The sequence below is a fragment of the Megachile rotundata genome, chromosome 8, assembly GCF_050947335.1.
Source record: "Megachile rotundata isolate GNS110a chromosome 8, iyMegRotu1, whole genome shotgun sequence".
NCBI classification, from domain to species: Eukaryota; Metazoa; Arthropoda; class Insecta; order Hymenoptera; family Megachilidae; genus Megachile; species Megachile rotundata.
Window position 1 is genome coordinate 13,122,294 of NC_134990.1, and position 11,507 is coordinate 13,133,800.

General features: G+C 38.4%; 1 protein-coding gene across 3 annotated transcripts in view; it reads right to left on the reverse strand.

Moving 5' to 3' along the window:
* IRSp53 (Insulin receptor substrate 53 kDa) overlaps nucleotides 1-11,440 on the reverse strand; it is a 214,265-nt gene extending 202,825 nt beyond the window's left edge. For 2 of the 3 annotated variants that reach the window (XM_012292233.2, XM_003706238.3), the window contains exon 1: nucleotides 11,261-11,439. The gene's annotated coding sequence lies outside the window, so the exon portion shown is untranslated. Of the gene's footprint in view, nucleotides 1-11,260 lie in introns of all 3 variants that reach the window. The other variant, XM_012292234.2, reaches the window with a different exon arrangement.
* Nucleotides 11,441-11,507: the final 67 nt, after the last annotated feature.

Here is an 11,507-nt window from a genome sequence, read left to right on the forward strand (position 1 = left end):
TAGAAATGAGAGATTTGGGGATTTGGGGATTCAGGGATGAGGGTTTTGGGGATTCAGGTATTTAGAGATGTGGGATTTGGAGATTTTGGTATTTAAAAAAGAGGGATTTTGGGATTTAGGAATTTAGAGATAAGGGATTTGGGGATGAGAGCATGTCGCACTCCACATGTGTACACTTGTGTGCGTCATGACGCACTCCACATGTGTACCCTTATGTGCGTCATGACGCACTCCACATGTGTACCCTTGTGTGCGTCATGACGCACTATGTATTTGAGATATGATGTGCGTCATGACGCACTATGTATTTGAGATATGATGTGCATCATGACGCTCTATACATGTGAACTGTAGTGTGCGTTATGACGTACGATATAGGTGCTCTAATGTGCGTCATGACGCACTATATATCTGAACTCTAGTGTGCATCATGACGCACTGTACACCTGAACTCTAATGTTCGTCATGACGCACTATGCGTTTGAGATGAGGTGTGCGTCATGACGCACCATACATTTGAACCTTGATAACTCGATCTCACAAGTTAACTAATTGAAAATAAATACAACATGAATTTCCTATAAACGTCCAAATACTTCATACACTGTCCATAAAAAGATGATTTTCCATAAGACTATTAACATAAAAATGTTTAAAAACGAGAGATAGAACTCCACTTTAATATCACAATCGTGATAATTTCTGCCTGACACAACTGTTGAAAAAATCCTGTATCAAGGAGTTAATTTCGCAAATTTGGTGGGCGTGGTAAAAGATGCGGAAGGTAATTCACTTCTGAGTAATTCGAAGTTCGAGACGAATTCGAGACGAATTTCGTAGCGGGAAGACGAATGGCCGCGTTAATAAATAGCAATAGCAATTTGGAGAAGGTAAAGTAGAATCGTCCGGTGGAAACGGAAGGCGCGATAAATTTGCCGGCAAGGAAAAGCGATTTCCGTATCGATGCACCAGCCTTCGAGGTGATACTTTCCGCGAGAAGCTCGATAAAACACTTCTTTCTCCGTGAGAGAGGTGTAGCCGGCGGAATTCAGGACAAATTCCTGGTCGCCTGCTGTTATCCAGCTTCTTTCGTCGCAGCAGAGAATAAAATACGGAAAAATGGAATCCGCCATGTGATCGGTGACTTTTTTCCAGTATTTGCCGCGGAACTGGAAAAAAGAGTGGGGATGAAGAATTCGACGGATGGTAGGGGAAAAAAATGTGGAGAAGGCGCGGTCATGGAACGAATTATCGGGATACGTTGGTGAGGTCGCATTCAAATCGGGCCGACGATGGAATGTCGTCCTGCCTCTTCTGTCGTAACAGTTATAAAACGGTCCTGATATCCTGCAGGCAATAACGCACCGCAGTGTGTGGCTTCATCGACGCTACTGCACCTGTCACGCTTCTGTGTGGGCGTCCCGTTTGCATCGCTACCGGCCCGAACCTTGATATTTCGCAATATATCAGCAGTTTCTTCTTTTTGAGAGACGGGAAGCTTGGTACTCTTCAGGATTTTCAAGTATTGGCGTACGTTGCAATGAGGACGTGTGTGAATTAGAGAGGTTGAGAAGACGTGGTTGACTTTGAAAATGTGGGAGCTCGAATGTGATTCAGGACTTGCAGATAGGGGACTGGGAAATGAGTTCAAGGTTAGGAAATTGGGTAATAGGGAATTTGGATATTTAGGGATTTAGGAGTTGAGGAGTTGCAGATTTTAGAAGTTAGAAACATTAGGATGGGGGATGAGGATTTGGGGATTTAGGGATTTGGGAATTTGGGGACTTCAGTATTTAGGGATGTGAGATTTGGGGATTCAGGAATTTAGAGACGAGGGATTTGGGGATTTAGGTAATTAGATATGGGGATTTAGGTAACTAGATATGAGGGATTTGGGGATTTAGGTAATAAGCTATGAGGGATTTGGAGATTTAGGTTACTAGGTATGAGGGAATTGGGGATTTAGGTAACTAGGTTTGAGAGATTTAGGGATCTAGGTAACTAGATATGAGGGATTGGGGGCTTTAGGAATATAGAGATGAGGGATTTCGGCATTTAGGTAACTAGATATGGGAGATTTGAGGATTTAGGTAACTAGGTATGAGGGATTTGGGGATTTAGGTAATTAGCTATGAGGGATTTGGAGATTTAGGTTACTAGGTATGAGGGATTTGGGGATTTAGGTAACTGGGTATGAAGGATTTGGGGATTTGTAAACTCTAGGATACGTCATGACGCAATACATATGTGAACTCTAGTATACGTCATGACGCAATGCATATGTGAACTCTAGTGTGTGTCATGATGCACTACATATGCAGACTCTAGTGTACGTCATGACGCACTACATATGTGAACTCTAGTGTGCGTCATGACGCACTACATATATGAACTCTAGTGTACGTTATGACGCACTATGTATTTGAGATAAAGTACGCGTCATGACGCACTATATATTTGAGATGAGGTGTGCGTCATGACGCACCACATACTTGAACCGTGATAACTCGATCTCACGACTCCAGTAATTCAAATTAAATGTAACTTAAATTTTTTATAGAAGACCAAATACTTCATACTCTGTCCATAAAAAGATGATTTTCCATAAGACTATTAATATAAAAATTGAAAAAAAAGACAAAAGATAGAACTGCACGATAAAATCCCCAAGAATAAACAATAAAATCCACGGTCTATTATTCATTCGGTCAATTATACCCGAACAAAAGCTTCGGTACCGAAAAATAAAGTCATATACGGTATTTATTTAAATTGAAACTACCGCGAGTAAATTGCGTCTGAAATTCACTCGAAACCGTTCAATTTCCGTCGACTCGTTCGGCAGTGTTAATTGAAGCAGATGCTTACACCGTACACAACGCCGGCTTGAGATAATGTGTAATTCCAATTAAATGCTTTCACGAAACTTTACAACGCGCACCACTTACTGTTTGTTTCTTCGTTTCATTACGGTGCGCCCTGCTATATAGGGAAATGTACACGGACTTTGCATAAAGCGTGCACTATTTGCGAGGGAAGCACGAAAAACCGCTATTCTACCAAATTGTACGCGGTTTTATCCGTGGAAACATCTTTCACAACTGTAAATTTTCGTTTCCTGGAAGAAATTCCGTGAAACGGGCTATCGAGCTTTTTGTTACGGCTGTTGAAACTTTTATTGCAAACTGCTTTTTTTTTTGTGTGAGGCACGTTATTGATCATTTTATGTGAGGGAAGTAACTGATCATTTTATGTGAAGCAAATTATTGATCATTTTGTGTGAGGCAAGTTATTGATCATATTTTTGTGAGGCAAGTTATTGATCATTTATTGTGAGGCAAGTTATTGATCTTTTATTGTGAGGCAAGTTACTGATCATTTATTGTGAGGCCAGTTATTGATCATTCTTTGTGAGGCAAGTTATTGATCATTCTTTGTGAGGCAAATTATTGATCATTTATTTTGAGGCAAGTTATTGATCGTTTATTGTGAGGCAAGTTATTGATCATTTTTTGTGAGACAAGTTATTGATCATTTTATGTGAGGCAAGTTATTGATCATTTATTTTGAGGCAAGTTATTGATCTTTTATTGTAAGGCCAGTTATTGATCATTCTTTGTGAGGCAAGTTATTGATCATTTATTGTGACGTTAGTTATTGATCATTCTTTGTGAGGCAAGTTATTGATCATTTTATGTGAGACAAGTTATTGATTGTTTATTGTGAGGCAACTTATTGATAATTTTATCTGAAAAATGTTATTGGTAATTGAACCTGAAGCATGTTTTCAATAATTTGACATAAAATAAGTGATTAACAATTTCATATAAAACAGATACTCAATAATTCTGTAAAAAAGAAATCTTTGTCAAATAATTGTGTAAAAATATGACATACAAAAGTCATCAAAACACGAAACTAATTATCTGCAGAACGTATACACAAAATTTTTAGACTGATTCTTAAATAAATTTGCAACGATTAACATCCCGTTTGATTTAGCGAAATGGATTCGAGTATAAGGTAATGGACTGTAAATCCGGAAAATTCGGCCCGGTCAAATAGACGAGAAATAAAACATTAACAACCCGGTACATATGCAACCCTTTTTAAACCGAACGGAGTGTATTTTGGGATTTTTCTCCATATTTTCACGGTGCGGAATCAGAATTTTAATAATGAACGTGTAATTTGTAAAGTCCGACGTCGACGTTAAATTTCAATTTCATTCGATTCTCTCGACGCTCCGGGAGGAAATTAATACTCGAACATGAATTATCCAGCGAAAAATCTATCAGCGTGAAATCACTCGTTCCCGGTCGGAAATTTTCGAAAGCAATCCGATTCGATTTCGTTTCTGTTCCGACGATAATTTGCGCTCGGACATAATTGTCCCGTTTATTTTCCAGGATCGTGAACACGCGTCCGAGGACGCAATCGCATGCATTTCTCCAGCAATATCGCGAGAACTGTCCCGTCTGTTCTCCTTTTTTCTACCCCTCCTCCGTGAAATTGAAATAAACAGGATAAACGACGAAACCCCGTGGCAAGAATCGCGTAACTTTATTGTTTTAACGTGAACTCCGTTACCATTTTACCCCTGATTCACCCCACGCAACCTATTTCCCAACGATTTCAACCATCTACTCGTTTCTTCTGATCATTTCATCCCTCTACCAGAAATATTCGTGCCGCTTTTGTGTCTTGCTCAGCGAATGATAATACACCCTTTAAACGAAACCGCGTTATCGATCCCTGCACGGTGAACACCAGCCATTGATTGTGCCTGACAACATTCTTTTGTGCTACACGTCACTGACTTTTCTAGCGAACTTCATACTGTGTCTTTGAGTGTGCTACTCGTTATATGGCCGATGTGCTCCATAGGAAAGGACAGGTGGTGAAAGGACATTTCGAGGTTGGGATATGGAAGTTCGAGCATCAATACATCGCTGGGCTCACAGAATAACAAATAACTTCACTTTGTAAATAATCTTCTGGAGCCCCCACAGCAGGAAAATATCGAGACTTACTCGCTCGAGTATTTCGGTCAAGTTTTTCTTTCCAAAATTTCTGTTTCTCTTAATCTTAGATCACAATTTTGTCATCGCGTTAACATATTTTTTTTTATGTCTGGAATCGCTTTAAACACCCTTAGCTGCTTGGACTCGTGACAGTGTCATAAAACGTTCCTTTTGTAGCTAATTTCAGTTTTGGAAAAAGGAAGTAATCGCACGGAGATAAATCAGAATTTGTAGGATGTTGGAACAGACTTGTTTTTTCGTCAAAAATTCACGAACAGACAGTTCACATGGTGCGTTATCATGCAATAGAAAGCAACTTCCCGGCGCTCGATATTCGGGCCTCACACGAACGATCCTCTTCCACAAATGTTCCATAACACCCAGATAATATTCGCCATTAACATTTTGTCCCTGTGGAACGAATTCCCGAAGTATAATTCCTTTAGAATCGTAAAAGCAAATTAACATTGTCTTCTCGAGGGACTTCTGGAATCGCAATTTTTTTGATTTTGGAGAGCCTGGAGATTTCCACGTAGCACTTTGGCGCTTTGTTCGAGGTTCATACTTGAAGCACCAAGTCTCGTCACTAGTTACAATTGATTGCAGGAATGTACAGTTTCGTCTGGCTGTTTTGATAAGATCCTCGCAATATTCAACGCGAGCAATTTGTTGCGCTTGCCTGTGATTTTGTGACACGGTGACGAAAGGTTCTGTCGCGTTAAACGCTATAAGTTTACAATTCGTTGCTCGATTCCAACAATTATTGTGTTTTGCAAAGGAAGTTACTGTTTTTAGATAACATATTTTAATAGATGGCGCTAATTTTCCTTAAATTTAGACCGTTACTTTTCCAACATACTGTGTATAGTAGGAAAGAAGACATGTGATTTGAAAATGTAGAAAACATAAAAGAAGTTCAGTATTTAAAAAATCTACAAATATACAAATTTTGTACATTTATTTGTAGACAAAATTTTGCCACCAAAAGTTTGTGAATTAAAATTTCATAAAAATGAAAATAAAAATGAAAAAATTAGTGAGAATTGTTAAATAACCAAATATTAAGCGAAGCCGTAATTTTTCAAACGAAGTTTAAAATGTACCACCGATGCAATAAAGCAATAGCACTGCCAGAGGGAAGATTGCAATCCCGTTGGGATGAAACACGCTCGCAACGAAAAGGAATATTCATTTTGATTAAGGAAAGAAATTACGATCGCAAGAGGATAAAATGGACCGAGATGAGAACAAACGCGACTTCGAAGGAAATTGTTCTTTAGCTGCTTGAAATATAGTGTCTGCTTTCCTGCAATATGAAGAGCTTCTGACAGCTCGTTCATCCCGTACAATTTACTCCCAGTTGTTTTGCCATCGATCGAGTTAACGTGAACTATCCTTTATGTTTCGTCGGAATAATTCGTTTCGAAAGAAGCGAAAATGAACATTCGGAACTGATGTTTGTTGTCCCTGTGTACACAGCCTTCCGCCAACTTTTGCGCGGAACCTTATCAGGAATCTACATAAATTTTGAAGAGTGCAGGACTTAAACATGCAAATTACTTTGCTGGGAAGTTTGAAAAAATCGTTGCTTTTGCATGTTTTTCGTCGATATTGATTACATTGTTCTTGTGGAATAATTATAACTTGATGATTTTTTTCGAGGTTACGAAGTTTCAATATCGGAGCCCCTACAGCAGGAAAATATCGAGTACTTTTGTGCGTGTTACATCTCTATTAATTACATTATTCATGTAGAACAATTATAACTTGATTATTTTTCCAAAGTCATGAAATTTCAAGATCGGAGAACTTTAGGGTTTCATAAACTTGACAGAGCCCCCACAGCAGGAAAATATCGAATACCGTATATTTTTCATCTCTGTTCATTAATTTGTCTTAATATTAAAAAATATTAAAATTCTAAACTTGAAATGTCACAACTTCCCAAGATACTTAATTTAACAAAATTCCTAGTAAACGAAAAGTATAGTTCACCGTAATCCAAAGTTATCGATTCTTAATCGGCGACTCGTGGCGCAAACGTTCGTTTTAGCAACAAAGGAGAAGCCGGTACTTTTAAACAAAAGCGAGTCGTTGTCTGTCGTATTATCGTTCTCGGCTTTCTTCCTTCCTTCGCTCGGCTAATTGAAGCTTCCTAATTGCTCTTGGAGGCTCTACAGAGGTATCATTCTTGTTCCCTGATCTCCGTTAAGTTTGTTTTCAACGTTTCCCGAGTCCCCAACAAATTTACCCCTCAAGTTTTTCTTTCCAAAATTCGAATTTCTGTTTCTCTTAATCTTAGACCACAATTTTGTCACATTGTTGAATCTTCAAATAACTTGTAAATAATTTAGAGCCCCCACAGCAGGAAAGTATCGAGACTAACTCGCTTGAATTATAGATTCGAGTATTTAGGTCAAGTTTTCCTTTCAAAATTGGAATTTCTGGTTTCTCTTAATCTTAGACCACAATTTTGTCACAGTGTTGAGTCTTCAAATAACTTGTAAATAATCTAGAGCCCCCACAGCAGGGAAATATCGAGACTAACTCGCTTGAATTGTAGATTCGAGTATTTAGGTCAAGTTTTCCTTTCAAAATTGAAATTTCTGGTTTCTCTTAATCTTAGACCACAATTTTGTCACATTGTTGAATCTTCAAATAACTTGTAAATAATTTAGAGCCCCCACAGCAGGAAAATATCGAGACTAACTCGCTTGAATTATAGATTCGAGTATTTAGGTCAAGTTTTCCTTTCAAAATTGGAATTTCTGGTTTCTCTTAATCTTAGACCACAATTTTGTCACAGTGTTGAGTCTTCAAATAACTCGTGAATAATCTGGAGCCCCCACAGCAGGGAAATATCGAGACTACCTCGCGTACAGACTCGGCATTTCGACGTAGAAATAAAAAGGCCATAAAAACGCGATCAGCCGAGGAATCCGAAACGCTTAAATCGCAATAAACTTTTTGTCGCCGTTGAAAAAATGGGGATTTCATGGAGTTTCCTGAGGAACGTTTAAATACATTAGACGAGCTACAGGTGAGTTTTTTAGGCGTAGATAGCGATCGCTTCGAAAGGAAACTTCATCATCTGTGCGATAATTTTCCAGTTAAGACGACATCAGTTAAAACGCCGCTGCTTTCGGTGAAACGTAATATTCGTGCAACCGGTTTATTTGCATAATCAAAAAGGAACGTGAGGAGGGAAGCCTTCAAAAGGCGCTTCTAAATAGGAAAAAGGCAATCTCCGGAGAGTTGCCTCCAATGCTACGTTATTAACGTGCCATCTTACCCGCGACCACTTTCTTCGGATTTCAAAAAACGATTCTTTTCTTTAACTGGCCGGTGACTTTTCACTCGTGATCGAGCGTCGAATTTTCAATTCACTCGTTAATTAAACTTTCAATGAATCTACGTTTTATTCGCCTACTTTCTATTGTGAAATCAATTCATATATCATTTTAATTTTTACAATCTTAAGTGAATTTTTTATGAAGTTGTCTTGTATAGAGTTTTCTATAGATACTTTGCAGGATGAGTTTGCAAATGGACGAATTAATTCAAATAATTTCTGAACGTTCATATTGCAAATCTTGATATTTTTGAACAAAGTCGGAAATTTTATATGACCACACATGAAATTGTAAAGAGAATTGTCACGAAACAGGTTCTAACACGGTATTATGAATCCTTGGAGCGAGTAAAATAGTCATTATGTCGTCATATGTAGAATTACCACATATGAGTTTCGTACGCGTAGAATTGCCACTCGTAAAATTGTCATTTACTATATCGACATGTGTGGAGTTACTGCACGTTACAATGTATGAAATTGTCGTTCGATATATCGTCATATGTGGAATTACGATGTGTGCTGTAACACGTAGAATTATTTGAACTATTGACGTGTGTGAAGTACTATGTGTACAATATATAGAAATGTCACCCTGTATCATGTGTGAAATAACACATGGGGATATGTGAATTTACTGTGTGTAGTATTGTTACTTGGTATATTGTCATATGTGACGTTACATATGGGGCGATGTGTGGATTTGCAGTGCGTTGTGTTGTTACTTGCTATATCGCCGTGTAGTATTCATATGTGACGTGACAACACATGGGATCGATATGTGAATTTGCTATGCGTAGAATTCTCATTCTTTAGATCCTCATATGTGACATCACGTATGAGGCGATACGTGAATTTGCTATGTGTAGAACTGTTACTGTATCACCATATGTGTAGTAACAACACATGTAGTTGCAATATATAGAATTGTTATTTTCCATATCGTCATATGTGACGTTACACGTGGCGTCGATATGTGAATTTGCTATGCGTAGAATTCTCAGTCTCTACATCCTCATATGTGACATCACATATGAGGCGATACGTGAATTTGCTATGTGTAGAACTGTTACTTACTGTATCACCATATGTGTAGTAACAACACATGTAGTTGCAATATATAGAATTATTTTCCATATCGTCATATGTGACGTTACACATGGCGTCGATATGTGAATTTGCTATGCGTAGAATTCTCAGTCTCTACATCCTCATATGTGACATCACATATGGGGTCGATATGTGAATTTCCTATGCGTAGAATTGCTACTCGCTATATCGCCATATAGTAACCACATGTGACATGATAACACATGGAGTCGATATGTGAATTTGCTATGCGTAGAATTCTCCTTCTCCACATCGTCACATGTGACATTACATATGGTTCGATATGTGAACTTGCTATGTGTAGAATTGTTACTCGCTATATCGCCGTGTGTGCAGTAACCACATGTGACAATACATGTGATCGATATGTGAATACGTGTAGAATTCTCACTCTCTACTCCATCATATGTGACATGACAACACATGTGATCGATACGTGAATTTCTATGCGTAGAATCATCACGTGTTATATCACCATGTGTGAAGTTACTTGCTGTATAGTTGCAATATACAGAAAGTTGCAATATACAGAATCATTCGCTATATTATCAAATGAAATGACATGAGGTCAATATGTGAATATCCTACATATATCCTCTCTTCTTATATTGCAAAATGTGGAGTCGTGCATCATATCAGCAAACAATTACTCTGCATTATATCGCCACATATGAACTTTACATCTACTGAGTTTTCAATTTCTTTCAGACCTCCTTACTTTCACTTTCAATACTCAACGCAACAGATTAATGACTCATTTAATTTACACCGCTTGAAGTCCCAGCCGATAGCTTCGATACACAATCCATGAACGTTCGCATTGTGATTCGTCAGAAATTGAGTTTCAACTTGCGCGTTCTCCCTCGATAAGAAGCTCTTTTCGATTAACGTGAAACACGAAAAGTTCACGAAGAAATCCGCTCGGTTGTTTCGTCTTATCCCCTGCAATCAATCATTCCGACGAACTTATACGCGTCCCGTATTACGCGGATACAGAGAAAGTAGCTATATAAAAGGAGCACCGTCCAACTGCAGATTTTCAACATCTGCCAAGTCACTTTTTAATGAAATAAATCGATGAATGTCATTGACGTTACTGTCACGAAACTGATTCTTTTTCTGCGTGAAATTTGTACCGGGAAATAATGCCAGTCGCATGATTTTTATTTCCCCCCGATACGTATAACTCGAAATTATTGCTGCGAGATGAACAGTAACTGACCGAACGCGTATCGAACGCTGGCGAACGTCGACTCTAAAACGGAATTTATGTCCCTACAAAAAATAACAAATAATTCACGATCCTTGCACTGTCACCGTGAAATGTCTGTGCCGTAGCTATACGATAATGTGTATTTAAATACGACCGAACATATTCGTTCGGGAAACGAAGTATTGTGATCGAAAACGGTATCGTTTTCATATTTCATGTAACACGACGCAAAATCGAACTTTCCGATTGCCGTTATTTGTCACTTTCATACGAATTCTGTTGTTTTCCAAAATATAGCGCTTTTTAATCATTTCTTATAATATACAAAACTACCAAATTTTGTCATTCATGAAATTTTTTATATTTTGCACAAATGTTAGAAATTTTATCAGATTATTAAAAAAAATTTTTAAACTGCAGTGATCAAATTGTGAATCCACTGTTGCCTCACCAAGCGCTAAACACTTGTCCCACTTACTTTTCATAAATGTCAAATCACTGAAGAGAAGAAAATTGAAAAATTCTCAGAAGAACCGCATTTTAAAAAATCGCGCTACTCACCTCGGCCACCAAAACCCTTCCGAAACGAAGAACAAAGAACTGGAAACGATCACCAACGATAGAAATCACGTAGGCAAAGAATTTTGCACGAACGTAAGATTCAATGAATAAATCACGACACGAAATCGGCGATTTACGCGAGAGCGAACAAAAATCGATGCGTACGACACGAGGCGCGCGAAGCGACTGAACCAGCGCCGAGCGTCGGAGTCGCTGCAGACCAGCCGACTCCGTCCGAATCGGATGT